Source organism: Haliotis rubra, unplaced genomic scaffold, assembly GCF_003918875.1.
Source record: "Haliotis rubra isolate DU_JTF1 unplaced genomic scaffold, ASM391887v1 Scf2284, whole genome shotgun sequence".
Lineage (NCBI taxonomy): Eukaryota > Metazoa > Mollusca > Gastropoda > Lepetellida > Haliotidae > Haliotis > Haliotis rubra.
Window position 1 is genome coordinate 1 of NW_025766319.1, and position 18,235 is coordinate 18,235.

Here is an 18,235-nt window from a genome sequence, read left to right on the forward strand (position 1 = left end):
CCCGGCCCGATGGGATTCCGAATACTGGTTAACGTTTAGACTGTTGGATGCTGGCGGAGAAGCCTGTGTCATCACAGACACTATTTGGCATACATAGACCACGTAGGTGCTGGAACGTCCAAAATGTCACCACCGCATGGTCATTGCCGGCATTTTCAGACTTTCGTATTCTTCATGTCGAATGTTCTTCACGTTCAACCGGATCTATAAAATGAGCTGACATTATGGATTTGAATATGCTTCAATTACTGGGGATGTGCGTGATGCGAAACCGCCAGAATGATTCAGTCCGGCAGCTTCTGGTCATCATATGCGCTGTGCTTCAACAACGACGCATTCGAAGCGCCGCAGCCGAATATTATCACACTTCCTCGCCATATTTGTTGTTGTTGCGAGCTTAATGTGCCTAACAAACATTGAATATCAATATCGTCGTAATGATATGATCGCGAAACGCGAGTCGACGATCGAAGCCAGTCGTACCGGCACCGATTCCTTCAGAAATCGCCTGCCGACGAATTTCGCATTTGAACTACCGAATTACCACGCAAACAATATCATTCGATTAATAACAGTCAGCAGTTCAAGACTTTCGCAAGCGCCAGTAAACGACGAGCTGGCTCTGGTAACTGAAGGTACTGTTTTAAGCCAACGTTTCGAAGTCAATATTGTGTTGTCGAAAGTCGGCGTCAACATAAAGTCAATATATCGCAGAAGAAAGTCGCATCGGTCGTCGCAAATCGAAATTCTTCATTCGTTAAAATCGTAACTTAAAGAAAACTTCGTTTCAACACGGTGAGTCATCCGTCGCTCTGCGACATTCTTCACTTCAATGTTTTCAGATGTTTTAAGCTTTCGTTAAAACCGAAGGCTGTTCAACATAAAATATTTATATAAATACCTTTCATTCAAACGAAACATCACGGGTCAACCGGGCATTAAAATTAAATACAGAAAGCGTTCATATCATGCTTTATTCGTATGAAAGTTATTACGTATTCCTTTAACTGAATATTTTCCAGGTCGAATGTTTAGTACTGGCGTGAAAGAAGAATATGACTTTCTGGAGCTGACGAGCGCAGTATCAAAGCGCATATCTGACTACGCATAATATTGATTTTGCTTTGTTATCATCATAACTGATCACGATATGGCAATATCTTTGGTATAATATTGTTACCGTAATTTGACACCACCGAAATGAACAGCGTACGTTCACAATCTTCTTTGCAACGTGAAGGGCATCCAACCAACCCGTTAGAGATGCTTGTAACAATATCATACCGGTCAAGATGGTTCCCGAAAGGACAGCCAGGTCAATCATTGCCGTCAACCGAGTTGAACATTGAAAAGTTAAAGGCCAGCCTGAACAAACCCGAACAAAGATTACAAGTCTCGGTAACGGAATAAAGGTGCCGAAAACACGTATTTAACCATATTGACGTATTCTTCATAACATAAGCGATGTCGATTTGAAGAATCGAGTCAGCTGCGTTTATTGTTATAGGATTGGGATCAATCGGTATTTAGCGATAGCCAGTAGCACGAGTCATATTAAATTGCAACATCAGGAGAATGCTTCGAGATCATTACACCAGCCTTCTAAACCTGTTATGACTTTACCAGCTTGGATCATCCACTATATTTTATGATCATCAGTGGTATTCGGCAAAATAGATCGTTATACCTTCTGGTTGAATTGAAAGATCTGAATAAGGAGATGTCATTGCTTGATTATATGATCTTTAGTTTCAATGATTGCCGAGGATGATTATTGTAGTTTGTTTCATCGAAGAGGCGATATCGATGCGAGCCGGTCTGTTTCGCGTGACGGTGCCCATGCACCGTGATGATAATAAGTTGCGTTCCCAAAGGAAGAACAGCAGTTCAGCCTTCCCGCGTATACGGTAAGTGCGGTGTTATCGCAAAACTTCGTATTCAGCGCGTTGTTGCGTCGATTATCGCGTACCGCGTATAATAGGTTAATGCAGTACAGCCAGTATCCCCTGGTTAAGCCTATTTGGGCAAGTTTCAGTCCTACACCCTCATTCGTCGCGACCCGTTTGTCAGCGAAAGCAGTTATCACGTCATGGCACATGTTGGCGCATAAGTTTCCATAACCGCACAAAGATTCCGGTTGATAAGTCGCGGTTCTTCGCGTTCAGCATTCGTTCCTCAGCCGCAGCAGGGTGTAGTTCGTTGAGCGATGAAGATGGTGAATTCAACAGAATACATGCAGAATGGAATGACGTGATGTATACCGTGACGACACCGAAAGCTGAAGGTTGGCGGGAACGCGAAATAATACGTCATCGCGTTACCGATTGATCATGCGATATTTATGACGAGCTTTGGCAAAGAATTGCATATTCACCATCCTTTCGGTCAATATGCCTTAAAAGGTTCGGCAACAAGACAGATTAATTTAACCACACCGCCGATCGTGTGTTGCCGCACGTCGAAATGAAGACGATTGTAGCCCATTGGTTCGCGAGCAACGTCAGCATATCCGAGCGGCTTCACTTCGTTAGTGCCAGAGTCGCGATCGTAAATGCTCATAAACCATTTCAGCAACCGTCGCCAAACATTAGCGCAGACCTTCAGTCCGTACGAACGATCACGTACGATGAGATTTATTGGTCATGGTATGTCTGTTCAATGAAGACTGGTCAGTAGCGTGACGACGCACGATGGATGGCGTCGACGACCGGATAGAGGGTTAGGTTTCCCGTCGCAAAGCGTTATGGGTAGTACCAGCAGCAGGTATATCGCAAAATCCTTGCTTCGCGAAGCAGCGTGAAGTGCCAGTTGAGTTATCGCACCTTATCTTCCGCGATAAGGGTATGAAAAGTTAGTATGATATGGGCATTGAAATTTTGAATTTTTCCGGCGATAAGGGTAGGAGAAGTTTAAGCGTTTATCGTGAGCAGAAGTCAGCACTTCGGTTTCCATTTGCGTTTTAGTCCGTTCAATCATTGCCAGGTTCTGCACGTCGTTTTATCGTACGAAATGGCCGTTAACCACAACGAAAGAAAGAGTTGGAAGGTGGAGTGGAGAGACCATAACTAATGTTCGAATAATGCCAGACGGTCTATTGGCAACCACGTTCGCTTCGGTTAGGTGAACCCCGTCCAGCATAACGAAAGCCGTCAGCGCAATGACAACCCCGCCCAGCCGCCTTTCTCGAATTTGATGCCGTTTGACTTCCGTCGATCAATGAGGTTTAATGAACTCAACGCCACCGAGCAGCATCCGCATCAGATGATGGCGGCATGGGCGAATATGACAGCCACCCCGGCGCATTTGCGGGAGCATCCGGGAAGCATCTTCATCGCCAGACCAGATTCATTTACGTCTATTCGCATGTCCGTTCACCGCCGCGTTCGATCACCTGAGTCTTCGTCGATCAGCCCGGCGAAACCAGGTTGGCGTCGTTAATGCGTTCGCCACGTTGAGTCATCACCAACCAGAAGCCTTCAACAGTTTTGCGTTATCGACGTACGGATAGCGTTCGGTGCTGTCGATTCCGCCAGTCAAAATTTTAATTTAGTCCGCCGAATTAACGCCGCCGTATCGTCGCCCGTTCCAGTTCGAATGAGAAGAGCGTTGAGCCGGTCAGTCGACGCAGCCAGCTTCGTCGCCGCGCCCGAAGACCGCCCTTGTTCCAGGCCCGCCGATGGTTTAATCGCGCACGGTCGCAACGCAAACAGCATTGACGTTCCAGATCAGCTGATGAAGACAGGCGTCGCCGTTCAGCCGATTCGTTTTGTTCCAGGACGACGAGATTGGTTCGCCAAGATAGGTCACCGTGCCGTTCAACCGCCGCATTGTCGCCGACGAACCCGCAACTTCACCGGTTTACCGAAAACCCGTGCAACAGCCGGAAACGCCCAGCAGGAAGAAGCCGATGAAATATTCGGTTGCGCCGGCGTGGCGAGCCGTCAACGCGACAGATCGAAGCGTAACGACGACGCGGTTCGGTCGCCCCGATTCCGGTCAACCCGCACGAAGCTTCGGCACCGGGGACCGGCAGCGAATGAGCTTTCGTGTATGGAGATATCGCCGGTCGCCCGATACCGAAAGCGAAAGATATGATCCAGTGTCATGTCGTGCTGCGTAGTACACCACCGAAGCCAGCCGCATATCACGCCCATCATGTCCTTCCAGTACAGCCGTCATCGAGCCAGCCACAGATCAGCCATTCGCCGCCGATATATTGGTGATGTCCGCCGGGATTCTCGAGCAAGTCGACGATCAAATCCATCACCGAAACTGTTGTTGCCCGTTGCCAGCCGTCCAGCCGGTATACGTGCCTGAAGCGCGTTAAAGTCGCGTTATGAAAGATCATCAGCCCGAGCAGCATTACCCTCGTTCGGCAAAGTTCGCCGATAATATCAATACGGCCTGTTGTCACAGAACACAAATTTCCAGCCGGCCGCGACCGCTCACGTCACTATCGACAGTACAGCTTCCGCCACGTACGCACACCATTCAACAAATCGTTGAGACCGGTCACCGCTACCGGCCCACCATCCGGAAAGCAGCAGTTCCCGAATGCCGCCGTTGGAGCATTGGGGTTGTAACCGTTCCCCAAGAACAGGTTGTTATTGTGCCGGCAAGAAATGAGTCACAGACATGTTCATCGCCGATACTCAGTATCTGCAGCTGCGCGTTTCAGTGCGTCTATATCGCCAGTATCGACGACCATACGCCAAAGCCTGGCTTCCACCGACCGCATGCATGCAGCAATTTTCAAAGCGATGATCGTTCAACCTTCCACCATTTTTCACCAGCCGCAAATTCATGGCGAGGCTCAGAATGACAAGTTGCAGTCAGCGTCTTTCGGCGAAGATAACGCCCGAGAGTCAGCCGTGTTAAGCATGCTGGAGCTTCAGCTTAATGCCAGATGTGTTCATCAGGTAATGAAGATGCCCGACCGCACGGGCGGTTCGATAATTCATCTGACGGTGCGCTGAATGGGCCGAAGACGGAATGTTGTAGGGAAGGTATTTATCATCGGGGTCATTCTGAAATAACGTTTATAAAGGAAAGTTCGATGAAAATACAGTGGTGAAGTAAAGGTTGGTTTGACGTCAAATTTTTGACATAAGCACTCTCGCCCGTTTGAATCACAAGCTGAAGAGCTCGTCGAAACCGGTGTACGGTATTCGTTACGCCCGCAGCGGCAATCGAGCCTGAGTGACGCGACAATGATGATGAAGGCGACAGCAAAGCTCAATTACGAACGATGAATCGTCTTTCTTAGACCGGTCGACTGGGGAAATCATAAGAGACAGCATCGGGAATTGCGCGAAAATGGCCAACATGCGGCCTGCAATTTTTTGCTGGCTCCTGATCGATAGGCGTGGTTTGAGTCATGGATTTGAACAGTCTGAATGACGGCCGAAAACTGCATGCCAAGTCAGCAATAAGAGTTGCCGTGCAACTGAGCCACTTCAGCGCGATGCTACCGAGTTAGCCGCAGAAATAGTTTCGCGCTCGGCAGTAGGCCGACGCTTGGTGAGATTATGCGGTGACCGCGCGTTACGAAACGAAGACATATGCCACGCTCGCCTGAGCGTTATATACGAAGATCGTAAAGCAATTAAGAATATCTTCGCAAAGTGCCACGACTGAAGTCTTCATTATCGTTGCTCTACGGGTAGGTATAACGCCAGCCGTTTGCGGCTGGGGAGCATTAATCAGTAAGTCACAGTTGTTCGTCGATTTACCTCTACGACGAATCTCCATTTTTGCCTAAATGGACGTCAAGATCAGTCATCGTTGTAAATCAGATGAAGTGGTTTCCGTGACGTTCCATGTTATTTGTTGTATTCGTTGATAACATTCACCGACGCGCTCTATTTATCAATGCCGACAAAAGTTCAGCAGATGTTCCCCAATGTTTAATTGACGGACAGACAGTCGTTTCGGGTTTGAAAATTAACCTGAAGTCAAGTTCATTGCGAAGTTGAACCTTCAAAGCCGCGCCCGACTGGCGCAATAGGGACCTTTAGCCTTCACGACGTCATCGCTTCGTTAATACGGAAACTTATAGTCTCGATGTTCAGCCGTTGATTCGATCATGCCTCCAAGATTAATCGGTGACCCGATTGCCGTCTCTCAGACACAGAAGCCTGGTTATAGAACGGTGCCGTAACCGTTCATCAATCATTGAATACGCAGCGACGCACCCGATCAGATTATCCGGAGCCATCGGTATATTAACGGCGCATTGATTTGCCGTGCCGGAGACGTGCGGCGCAGACATCAGAGGCGGCGCGGTTTGTTTGTCGATAAGCGTTCTCAGACAACATTGCGCGCCCTACCGATGCCCGAAAACCCTCGATCACGCGTGTTGATAGCCGTTCAGTTATGCAGCATGATGAATAGTCGAAACAAAGCCGCGTCAACTGATTAAAACAATCAAGAATCTTCAGATGAAAAGCACGCCATGATGAATTGGTATTGTTAATTCAGAATTTTATGACGGTCAGGTTTGAAAGGAAGACGAAAAGGATTGTGCCAAAGATGGCGAACCTCAGACAAAGACGCAGAATAAAATGAAACGACGTGACAAATTGTGATTTATCATTTCTCAAAGAATCAAATTCAATCATGTCGTTCAGTACCACGAATTACCGCCACGAAAGAACATTTGACAGAAATTGCTGCGAAGTTAAACGTTGGCGATAACCGAGCAATACTCAACAGAGCAGTTAGAGCCGCAAGAATCGTAACGCCCATAAATCATTTGTTAACTACGCCAATGCCACAGCAATACCGTTTGATGAGGTTCAGATACAGCCCCGCAACTATCGGTTGACTGGTATTAGCATAACCTGTATTGCGTAACACTTCATTTTCACGTTAGTTGAAGGACCGGATTCTTCGTTCCGAAGATTTGCATCGCCGATGCGCTGGTTTTCAGGAATTAGTGCAGCATCTGGGATCTTCTTTGTGTTTCTGGTGCCAGACATACCGTGTTTGGTTAAAACATGAAGTTCAGTATTGCGGAAGTGCTCGTATGTAAATTCGACTATCAACAAAATATTATGAAATAAATGAAATGATGATTAAAAAATGACTTCCATATTCGCAAAACATTTTATCGATAGGCTGAAGAGAAGAAACTGGCCGAAAGCGTATCGCCGTTGAATATTTGTTTCTGGCATAACCAGAAACTACGGAAAATTTACGCTTCCAGTTGAAGCCCAGAGCTTCAAATACATCAACAGTTGGCGCCAAAATGATTTGTTTCGGTTGATCAAAAGGTTATCAACAACGTAATGAAGTAGACGGGAAGATTTTCTCGCTTTTACTATCATTCTTCAATTATTAAAAGATAGAAAGATTATTGAAGCAAATAAAAAGACGCAGTGTTGATAATTATTTGTAGACGAATGATCTGGTAACAGAACATGGTTGTTCACGAGTTTTAAAATATAACCAAATGATCAAAATTCAGTTGGTTGATTTCGTGACGGAGAATTGCCAGACAGATTGAAATCGATTCGAGAATATGCTTCTGAAACAGCAAACCAGTAGTTGCCGATATCGCGTTATCAGTATTGGGACCATTTCATTCACCAAGCCAGTTTAAAATATTGTGTCATTATGCAGGGATTGTTTTCGTTTATGGTCATTCGAAGAACGACGGATTGTGCATCAGTAGAATTATCATTGACGGCTCGTATCACGCCGTTGCCGGTGGTGTTATTAGATTTGTCAGTGAAAGCAACTTCTATCACAACGAGGAAGCGAATAAGCGAGACTGGATCGGTCTATTAAAAAGCAAACGTACCTCGCAATAGACCGATCCAGTCTCGCCGATAAGCTCCCGCCCACTTCGTTTTGACATTAGGGGACAAAACTACCGGCAATCACAATGGCGTCACTGCCGGCGAAACGTTACGCGATTGCGAACGTTAAGTTGATGAATTCTGCTTGTGATACTTGGTATCCGCCGTTTGTGAATGTTACTTTAAACAGGCAAGTTATAATGTATGATTTTAATATATTTAGCTGGCAGATTACAACTGGCGAGCGAAAATGAAAGCCACATGCCCGATGAAAAAGCGTCTCGACTAGCCGTTGAGACTGTAGGAAGCGCAATTTCTTCTCGAATCGATTAATCTATCTGGCACCACCCGTCACAGATATTAGCAGGAAAGGATAACTGAATTTGTTGTTTGCCTTATAATTTTAAAACTCGAACACAAACCATTACTGTTCATGTTGCAGATCGTCTCTGGTATCTATAAATAGATTATCAACACTGCGTACGCCTTGCTTGTCCGGTTTGCGTTGTTCAAATGTAGTTCAATAATCTGGAAACATGGGTTTCTATCTTTTAATGAATCGCTATGAAATTCCAAAATAAAAAGCAGAAAATATTTCCGTCTACTACTTCATGCAATTTTATTTGTCTGTACAATTGATGCAAACAACTCAATCAACAGCATGCAACCCATCTGATCCTATTTTGAAAATCTGAAAAGTAACTGGGCTTGAAACAATATGTTTCCATGGACGCATTCGGACATACCCACAACATTCAACAGCTGATCTGCAGCAACCTCAGTAAAAGTTTCTTCAAAATCTGTACACCATGATAAAATGACACTGAATATGGGCAGCCCATTCTTTTAATCATCATTTCCATTTAATTTTTCTTATATGTACTTTGTTGTGAACTTACTTACATACAAACTTCCACAATACTGACTCATGAACTGCCAGCGTTTATGTACAGGTATGTCATTAAAAGCACCAGAACACAAAGAAGATCCAAGATACAGTCTGCACCTGGGTAATAATTAGCTGACCCATCTTCCAGAAATAGGAAACATGCGGATGCAAAAATCTTGGAACAGAATCCACAGTTATCCTCGAACAATTAACTAGCATTGAAATAGAATGTTACACAAAAATACAAATGTAGATCTATTGTTTTTCAATTTCGAGATGTTTAACTGCTAACTACTAGTGTAAATAAGGTGCAAAGAATATATCCTATGTTCAAAGCCTTCTGTCAATACAATTATTGCTTCTTAATGGCATTTAGCATTAGTTGCTAAATGGGTTTATAGGCAGCATTTACATTCGCACAGCCTCTAAAGACTGCTCAGCAAGTGAAACACACTCGAACGCCTAACTCTCACCCTTGAACGGTGCGTCATTTCTAATCATCTTCATTTCGGCATATGGCCAACACACAAATGGCGGTGTAGTTCGTGAAACATCTGTTCAACCCTAGGCACCATACACTTGATAAAGGGGATGGGTGGAATATACACTCTGTAGTATTCATACACTTTGCCTTATGATAAGTATCCAGTGTAGCAACGCACGGCAGTGTATTATTCCGCATTCCATAATAGTAGCTACGTCACTTCCGGAGTGATGTCACATCCGGCAGGCATACGTCACGTCCGTTTCTTTCATTCTGCATGCTGTCCGACAGGTTCACCATCTTGCTTCATCCATAATAATTTTCGATCTTCTGCCTCAAATTTTGTTATCTGCAAAAATTCTGAATTAATACCTAATTCGCATCCGCCATCACATTACGTCCCTTTTCACTGAATTCTGATTGCTCTTTAAATAATTGTACAACTTTTCTTCCGAGCAACTCATCATGCCACCAAAGCGCAGGTAGCCATCAACCACGTTGTGGTCAGGACGCCCCTAAGGTTGCCAGGGCGTCAGGCAAGGGGCACGCTTCTGGTGTTGTCCCTGGAGCGCTGCCCCTCGTACAACCAACCCGCACCACCCCTGTGTCTACACCACGTGAGGTTCCTCCGGCAACCATCACCGTGACACCTCGCTGGAGCCAAGTCATCACCGATGGCTCCGTCATCCACCAATCATACGCCCCACTTTAAGCATATTGCATTTCGGCCGGAGTTGTTAATTCCAAGCTCTTGTTTAGGCCTGATGTTGAGTTACAGCCACCGCAGGTCCCCACCGCTATGCCAAACTTCTGTATAGGCAACCCTTTCAATCCGAGTCACTGATTAATGCAGAGGCACTGTCAAATCAACAGCTGAACTTCAGGCGGAGACTATAAGTTTCCATGTGAAGTGCTGGTGAGGGAAAAGATCCATCGGGAATTTGTAGATATGAGGTCCCTATTGCCACCAGAGAACCAGGCAGCAGGAGAGTTCCAACTTCTCGCCAGGAGTTTGATATTTCAGGACAGGTAGTTTTAAACCCAAAGAAAGCTAATTCGTCCGTCACTAAACATTAGTTTGATCGCTTTCGACTTTTATCAGCGGTAATAGAGCGCCAGGCGGATGTCAACAAGATACAACAAATGCTCACATGGAGACGATCCGCGGTGCCGCATCACGATTTGGCAGACTGCCGGTCCCAGTACGACGTCCAGTTTAGGCAAAAATGGAGAGGGACCCATTTTCGGTCATGTAAGTGCCATCGACGGGACAACTGTGCCGTGCCACTGCCCCCAGCCACAAGCAGCAGCATTTGCCTACTCCAGCCAGAGCCTCCAATTCCACACTCAGCAGCGCACAGAGGTACGTAGAGCCTCTAATCGTGGCACTTGCGAGAGGTCAGATGTGCCGTTATGCACACAGGTGCTCAGCATGTAACATAGGCGGGCATGGCGCCATGTCTTGTTTTCGTGGCAAAAAGAACACAGTCACCACCAATCTCTTAAGCGTCAACCTACCTGCCAGGCGAGCTATTTCACACGGCCCCAACCCACCAACATCCCTTGCTTGAACAATGGTTGCAGCAATATAAATTGCGCAACTGTTACAGCTCAGTTACCACAGGAGTGGCTTTCCAGTAAGGGTTTCAGCCAAACCACGAAGGGCCACGGGTCATTCGGGACGCTGTCAACCCAACCAAGCTAGGAACACACACAGTGGAGCAAAGCCGCAAAAAAGAAATTTCGTTAGTCGCATGGCAGGCCCATTTTCGTACAGACCAGTGCACCTTATAGTTTCCCCAATCGGCTTGGTGCCTAAGAAAGTTGATTCATCAGTTCATGGTGAGGCTGCCTTCCGCCTCATCCATCATTTATCGCATCCCTCAAGGCTCACATCAATCAATGATTTTATACCACAGGAAGCATGTACAGTGCAGTACACCAGTTTCGACCAGGCTGCAGCCAAGGATCCAAAACTTGGGCAGGTGCTTGCCACGTCAAAATTTGACGTCAACCGGCCTTCCGCCTGTGGTATCGACTTTCAGCTACCGGCATTAAGTTTCAAGAACAATTTATATTGATAAACGCCTCCCTTGGCCGTTCCATTTCTTGCGCCCCATTCTGGAGTCATTCAGCACTTATTGAATGGCTATCAAGGCCACTACGCGCAGTCAGACATCGCCTGATACCTGATGATTTTATCCTGGCGGCAGTGGACCTAAGCAAATGGCTCCAACATGCTTAACACCTCGTAACCGGTTGATAATCTGGGCGTGCCTATCACCACCAGAAGACTGTACAACCCACAACCTGTCTGACATTCTGGCCTCACCCATATCAACGCTCGGGTGAAATCAGGATACCGAGGACAAGATAATAACCGGTCCATCAGCCGTCACAGCTGGTAGACCCATCATCCAAGAAAGTTACACCGCATACGCCGCAGTCAATAGTGGAAGCAAACTTTGTATGCAAGGTAATTCTATGGTCGTCCATTCTGCGGCAGTTCATCGACGCACAAAGGTGACGTAAGCTGCACCACAGGATACGGGTATCAGGCGGGCGTGAAGACTTTAATTGTGGTTTGGTTTTGCTAGCACAATGGCACAACCTTATTCTTGAACAGGGTTGGGTTACAACCCCTACTCCAACTTTATACAGATGCAGCTGGCGCTCAGGGTTGGGGCATATTTCCAAGGTCATTGGGCCAATGCCAGGTGGCCAGATCTACGGATACAACAAGGATGGGTGAAAGACATTACATGCTTAGAGCTCTTTCCTATAGTCGTGGCATTGCGCATATGGGGCAGCAGTCTGGCCAACAAAAGGGTACTACTGTCTCTGTGACAAATCCAGGTCGCAGGAGTATTATCACCAGGCACACTGCCAAGGGCAAGGTAATGAAACTGCTCAGACTAATGGTTCTCATATGTTTGCAGAATAACATACACTTCAGCACAGTATATACCAACTCAGGCCAACATAATAGCAGACGCTCTTTCGAGATTTCAGTGGAATACGGTTTTCGAGCAGCAGCCCCACAGGCGATCATCAGGCTCCCCAGGGAATCCCAGCGGACATCTGGCTCATCTAACAGCGGAAGCAAACAGTCGGTAGCAAACTTCGATGGCAAACACTTGAGGATTCTATGAGTCGGGCGGTATAGAAGTCACTACGGCTATTTCTGTGTACTCCTGCCTGACATATGGCCTGTACTTAGATCATATGTTTCATTTATAGCTTATCTTCATTATCAGGTCTTCCAGCACGTCTGCTCTTACATTTCAGCATTATCTACAATAAGTTCAATTCCTGCACGTCTAACCACCTCCCAGTGCAGAAAGCCATTGCAGGGATGCACACAGGAGATCGAGGCAGCCAGATACACGCCGTACGATTACACCTTCGATCTGCCAACTCAGCATTGTGCAACCTCCCCACTGTATGGTCTTCATATGAAGCTTCTATGTTTTCAAAGCGCATACCCAAGAACATTTTTGGCTTTTCAGGCAAGTGAGGTAGTTGCCGGTTCAATCAGCTTTAATTAATACCAGCCGGCTGTTGCTGAATGACCTATCTTTCGCTAGCCGTAATTAATCTTACGCCGAGGTGGTCCCACGGGCCTCCAAAACAGATCAACCGCGTCGGCGCACGACGCCATTCAAGCAGTCAGTCCTCGTCCATACCGTGCCCCACAAAGCTTTGACACTTATTTTTGGCAGTGCTGCCACGCATAGATGGATATTTCTTTATTCACACTAATTCCGCCTCTAACAAGATTTCAGTTTCAGGCAGGTGCTCAGGAAGACGCGAAGCGGCAGCAAAACAACCCATCAATATTAATCTTTACCTTCTCTATTCATTTCTGGATAGGGCAGCAAAATCACAGCAGCGTTGCAAGGAATTCCGGCAGTTCAGATTCAGGAATTTGGCCGGCTGGAGATCGAATGCCTACCAGGCGCATATCCGTATCCCCGGCTAAGCACACAAAACCACTTAAGAACATATGGCCAGTGACCATCGTGGGTGATTGGCTCGTTACGGTGGCGAGGCTGCAACAACATCCTCGGGCCGCACCGAAGCAGCCTGGGCCCGCCGGGGGTCATCTGGTCGGCAAGGGGGCCAGGTGGTCGGAACCACGCAGCAGGGTGGACGGCTAATAAGGCGAGGGGCCCATGCAGGTCGCTTTATCGTGATCCACCTGGGTTCTAACGACCTGTGTGAGGTCCCTTCCAAAGTCCCTCTACGATGACATGCACCAGGAATTGCCGTGGCCTCGCCTGCGCGTTCAGCTGCCACCAATATCCGGTCGCAGATGTTAAATCATTGAGTGTATGGAGCTATTGATCTCCGGGCTACCTTCGAGCCGAAGAGAAAGAAATTAAATCGCAGAGCCAGCAACACGTGAGTTACAGCCGTAGAAGCGGCGGGTTGCATCATTTCACACCCGACCGCGCTCATTATCTGGACGGGGTTCACTCCAACTGCCAGGCATGGACGCCCAACATCGCGCCATCCCGGCAGCATCTCAAACATTAAGACCTTTCGCGTCCTCTCCCCTACTCCCACGCTTTGAACTCTTTAACTCGTTAGATGTATAGCCCGCCGCCGTCCGGCATAGTGGGCAGCGTGCGCGGGCCCAGAGTTAGCATGGTGCCGACGGGACTAAACACTAAATAGGTTTAATATGGGGATACTTTGGCTTCTGCTTTCACAGGGCAGGCCTAAACCTTCTGCCTGCTGTCTCCCGCGGGAGGAAGTAATAAAGTTTCCAATGCCTTAGGTCAGCCTGTTTTTCCTGCTCGCCGTCTCCGCGGGAGGATATACAAGGCTTCGTACCGCCTTTATCAGTTTCTGTTTTCCTTGCCTTCGCTGTTCCGCGGGAGGAAGTACTGCAGTTTGCAATGTTTTACCTGCTCGCTGTCTCCGCGGGAGGAAGTGCAAACTTGCCTATGCTTTGCCTGTCTGCCTTTTACATATCGGCGGAGGGCCGCAAAAGCTGCTTACATATCCGGTCCTGCCGGCGCCATCCACACTGCGCTCATTGTCATCCACACTTCAGTGCTGTGTAGTCTTTCATTGGTAGACATACCATATTATCGTCATCCCCATCAGCCGCATGATCGTTATTACAGACTAAAGGTTCTGTATATAATGGCATTTAGCATTAGTTGTTGAATGGGTTTATAGGCAGCATTTACATTCGCACAGCTCTAGCACTGCTCTGGCAAGTGAATACACTCGATATGTAACGTTTAACTTCACCTTGAATGAATGTCATTTCTAATCATCTTCATTTCGGCATGCGGCTAACACACAGTCGGCAGTGTAGTTCGTGAAATATCTGTCTTAACCTTTAGGTACTAAGGCGGCATAATTTTGATAAAAGGGGATGGGTGGAATATACAATTCTGTAAAGTATTCATACACTTATCTTTATGATAAGTATCCAGTGTAGCAACGCACGTGGCAGTGTATTATTTCCTGCATTCCATAATAGTAGCTACGTCACTTCCCGGAGTGATGTCACATCCGCAGGCATACGTCACGTCCGTTTCTCTTTCTATTCTGCATGCTGTCCTGACAGGTTCACCATCTTGCTTCATCCATAATCAATTTCCCACCCACCCTCTTCCCCTGCTGCAGCACATGATCTGGGAGTGGGGGTGCTTGGCAGAGGTTGTTAAATGCACGACTTATATTAAGCTCTTTGTACAGTTCTCAGTATGCATAACATGTACCATAACCTTTGTGTCTTGCTTCCCTTTGTAATAAACAGGTGCGGTGGGCATGGTGCCGACGGGACCAAACACCAAATAGGCTTAATAAGGGGGATACTTGGCTTCTGCTTTCACAGTGGGCAGCCCAAACCTTCCTGCCTGCTGTCTCCGCGGGAGGAAGTACAAAGTTTGCAATGCCTTATCAGCCTGCTTTTCCTGCCCGCTGTCTCCGCGGGAGGATATACAAGGTTTGCAATGCCTTATCAGCCTGCTTTTCCTGCCTGCTGTCTCCGCGGGAGGAAGTACAAAGTTTGCAATGCCTTACCTGCCTGCTGTCTCCGCGGGAGGAAGTGCAAACTTGCCTATGCTTTGCCTGTCTGCTTTTACACGGCGGAGGGCCGCAAAAAGCTAAGCTATATATCCGGTCCCGTCGGCGCCATCCACACCGCGCTCATTGTAATCCACACTTCTGCGTTGTGTAGTCTTTCATTGGGTAGACATACCATATTAATGTCATCCTCATCAGCCGCAGCTGATCGTTATTACAGACTAAAGGTCTGCATATAATTAAACAATGATAATCTTTGTTTTATTAGATCTGAGACAATACCTAGAGGACATAACACTGATTTTGATCTATTTCCTTTTCTGAGATACTTACTGGTGTCATAAAATTATAGTAAAGTTGATTCAAAATTTGGTAAAAGTCATAACAAAGGTTTAGGAAAACAGACATGAAAATGTCCTGAAGCGTTCACCTCCTACAAACCAGTGTGCAATTTAATATGAAGCTCATTTTGCAAATAACCATCAACAAACCTTGAAACAATTTGTCTCCAAATTCACCATCTTATCAAACACCAGCTTTGGCTCATTCTTCAAATAATAGTAACCCTCCTAAAAACTTATGATTATAAGAAGAATTACATCAAATATGGTTAAATACATGTTTCAACCTTTATTCCGTTACATTAAAAGTCACCTGAGATTTTGTAAGTTATTCTGTTCCAGGACTACATAATGCCTGACCAGGGTTTGACCAAAAACGTAGCCTTGCTTTTCAATGTTCTCGAAGTTGAAATAACTTTAATGAGTTGGTGATACTAGCAATCACTTTCAGAATTATATTATTATAAGTATAGCATTTACGGCAAAAACATCTCTAGCTAGGGAGCCAAGAACTAAGTTAATACCAAGTGATTGTCCTGCCATGATATGTATGGTGTTTGTTTGCCTAGTTCTGCCTTATCATATTGTCAATCAATTAAATAATTATTTGATTATTGAATAGATTATTATTAATTTTATTACCCATCTCCACACGTTTTAAAAAAGTGAGATTGGTAGACATACCTTGATATCATTTCCAGTGAATTAATTCAAAATTATTAGTCAAGATATTACCTCCTAAAATGTACCATGAATATATGTGAATAATTTATGTGGTAACAAAACTTCAAATAATGTTCTCATAATTAAGATATACACTTTATTTCTATAGATAACGTCCAATACTCCAGAAAGTCACTATTCTTCTCACATAGTTTTCGTATTCTGATCAACCTGGAGGAAGGTAATTCGTTCAAAAGTCCCATGTAACTCTTTATACAAAATCTGAAATATTTAAAGCATGGTTTTATAGTAACTCATATGAACTAATTTTAATACTTTGATATTGCATGATAGGCAACTGCTGACACTAACAATATTCCGTTTGAATAAAAATATTACTCCTCGAATATTTTACTCTGTTAACAAGATGCTGTAGGCCTTCGGATTTTGCTTTAGGAAACTTAAAACATCCTAAAATGTGACAAATTGAAGAATATCTAAGAGCGAATGGGACAATATCCGCCACATTGTTCTTTCATGTAACAGTTTTGCGAATTTCTGGTTGACCCTAACCGAAATGAAGATTTGTTTACATTGTGTCACGGCTTTCTCGCCTGTCTCATTTGAGCTTTATGGCGTACCAACTCAATGCCTTAGTAGTGACTAAAGCGTTAGCAAAACAATTTAGGAAGTTAGAACTTATCCGTGTTTATAACACTTAAAAGTCTTAAACTGCTATTTGTTACCGTCATCAGGTGGTAATGATTTTGCAACATGTGCAAAAGTGTGGACCTATTGATGACGGACTGCACTACATCCGCACACATACCCAGTAAGATTGAAGCGCCGCGATTCCGTCCATAGTATGTCAATCTCATTTTAAGTACGTTATTACTCCGTCCCAGTTTAGAACGTGAAGAACATTCGACATGGGGAATTGACTTACAGAAGTCCTCTGAAAATCACCAACAAACATTGTCACAATTGGGTGACAATTTGGACGTTCAAGAAACACCCATTACATCTTGTAGCCAGTTTGTGAGTCTATGTATGTACCAAATAATCCAGTGATGTCTGTAGATGACACAAGATATTGAATGAAAACCTCCCACCAACATCCAACAGTCTAAAACATCACATTGAACGAGTAAACTACAAAGTCCATGTTTGGAAACAGTCTCTGCAACCAATCATGAACATTCCTTCCCCAGTTGACCATGGTTGGAGCATATGTGATGGTCAGCTATTCCGATGTCGAGAGATCCTGCTCCCTGTGGATTGGTTGAACTGACATCGTGTAAATGCAAAAAGTCAACATGCCAGCAGAAAGAATGATATAGTGTGCACAGAGGCATGTCTTTTTGTATGGCAGATGATTGTTGCCCGAACACCTTTGACTCCGATTCTGACATGAGTGAGTTTAGTTTTACGCACTCGGTAATATTCCAGCTATATGGCGACAGTCTGTAAATAATCGAGTCTGGACCAGACAATCTAGGGATCAACAGCATGAACATCAATCTGCGCAATTGGTATACGATGACATGTGCCAACCCAGTCAGCGAGCCTGACAACCAGATCCCGTTAGTCGCCTCTTACGACAAGCATGGGTTATTGAAGATCAATTCTAACCCGGATCTCTACAGGTCCGATTCTGACATGAAGTAACATATGAAATGAAAGAAAGTGAAAAGGAAGGTTAATTGCAAGCTTATGGATGTATCAAAAGTGATTAAGAGTTATCTGATAGAACAATTTGAATGCCTACAACCAAAGCTTACACGTAGTTATCGGCCATGAAGCATAGTTTTCAAACACTTTTGGATAATGTTATTTCATCAAATATTTAAGGAGTGTGAAGCTTTGATTGACCCTATCATTGACATTTAGCTCTATTCCTATACTGTACTAAACATTAGACACCATATGAGTTGTTTGGATTTCATATCAGTACAAATTTAGTTCTCCACTAAGTATATGTAGTTAAACTACAATGGCGGCCATTTTG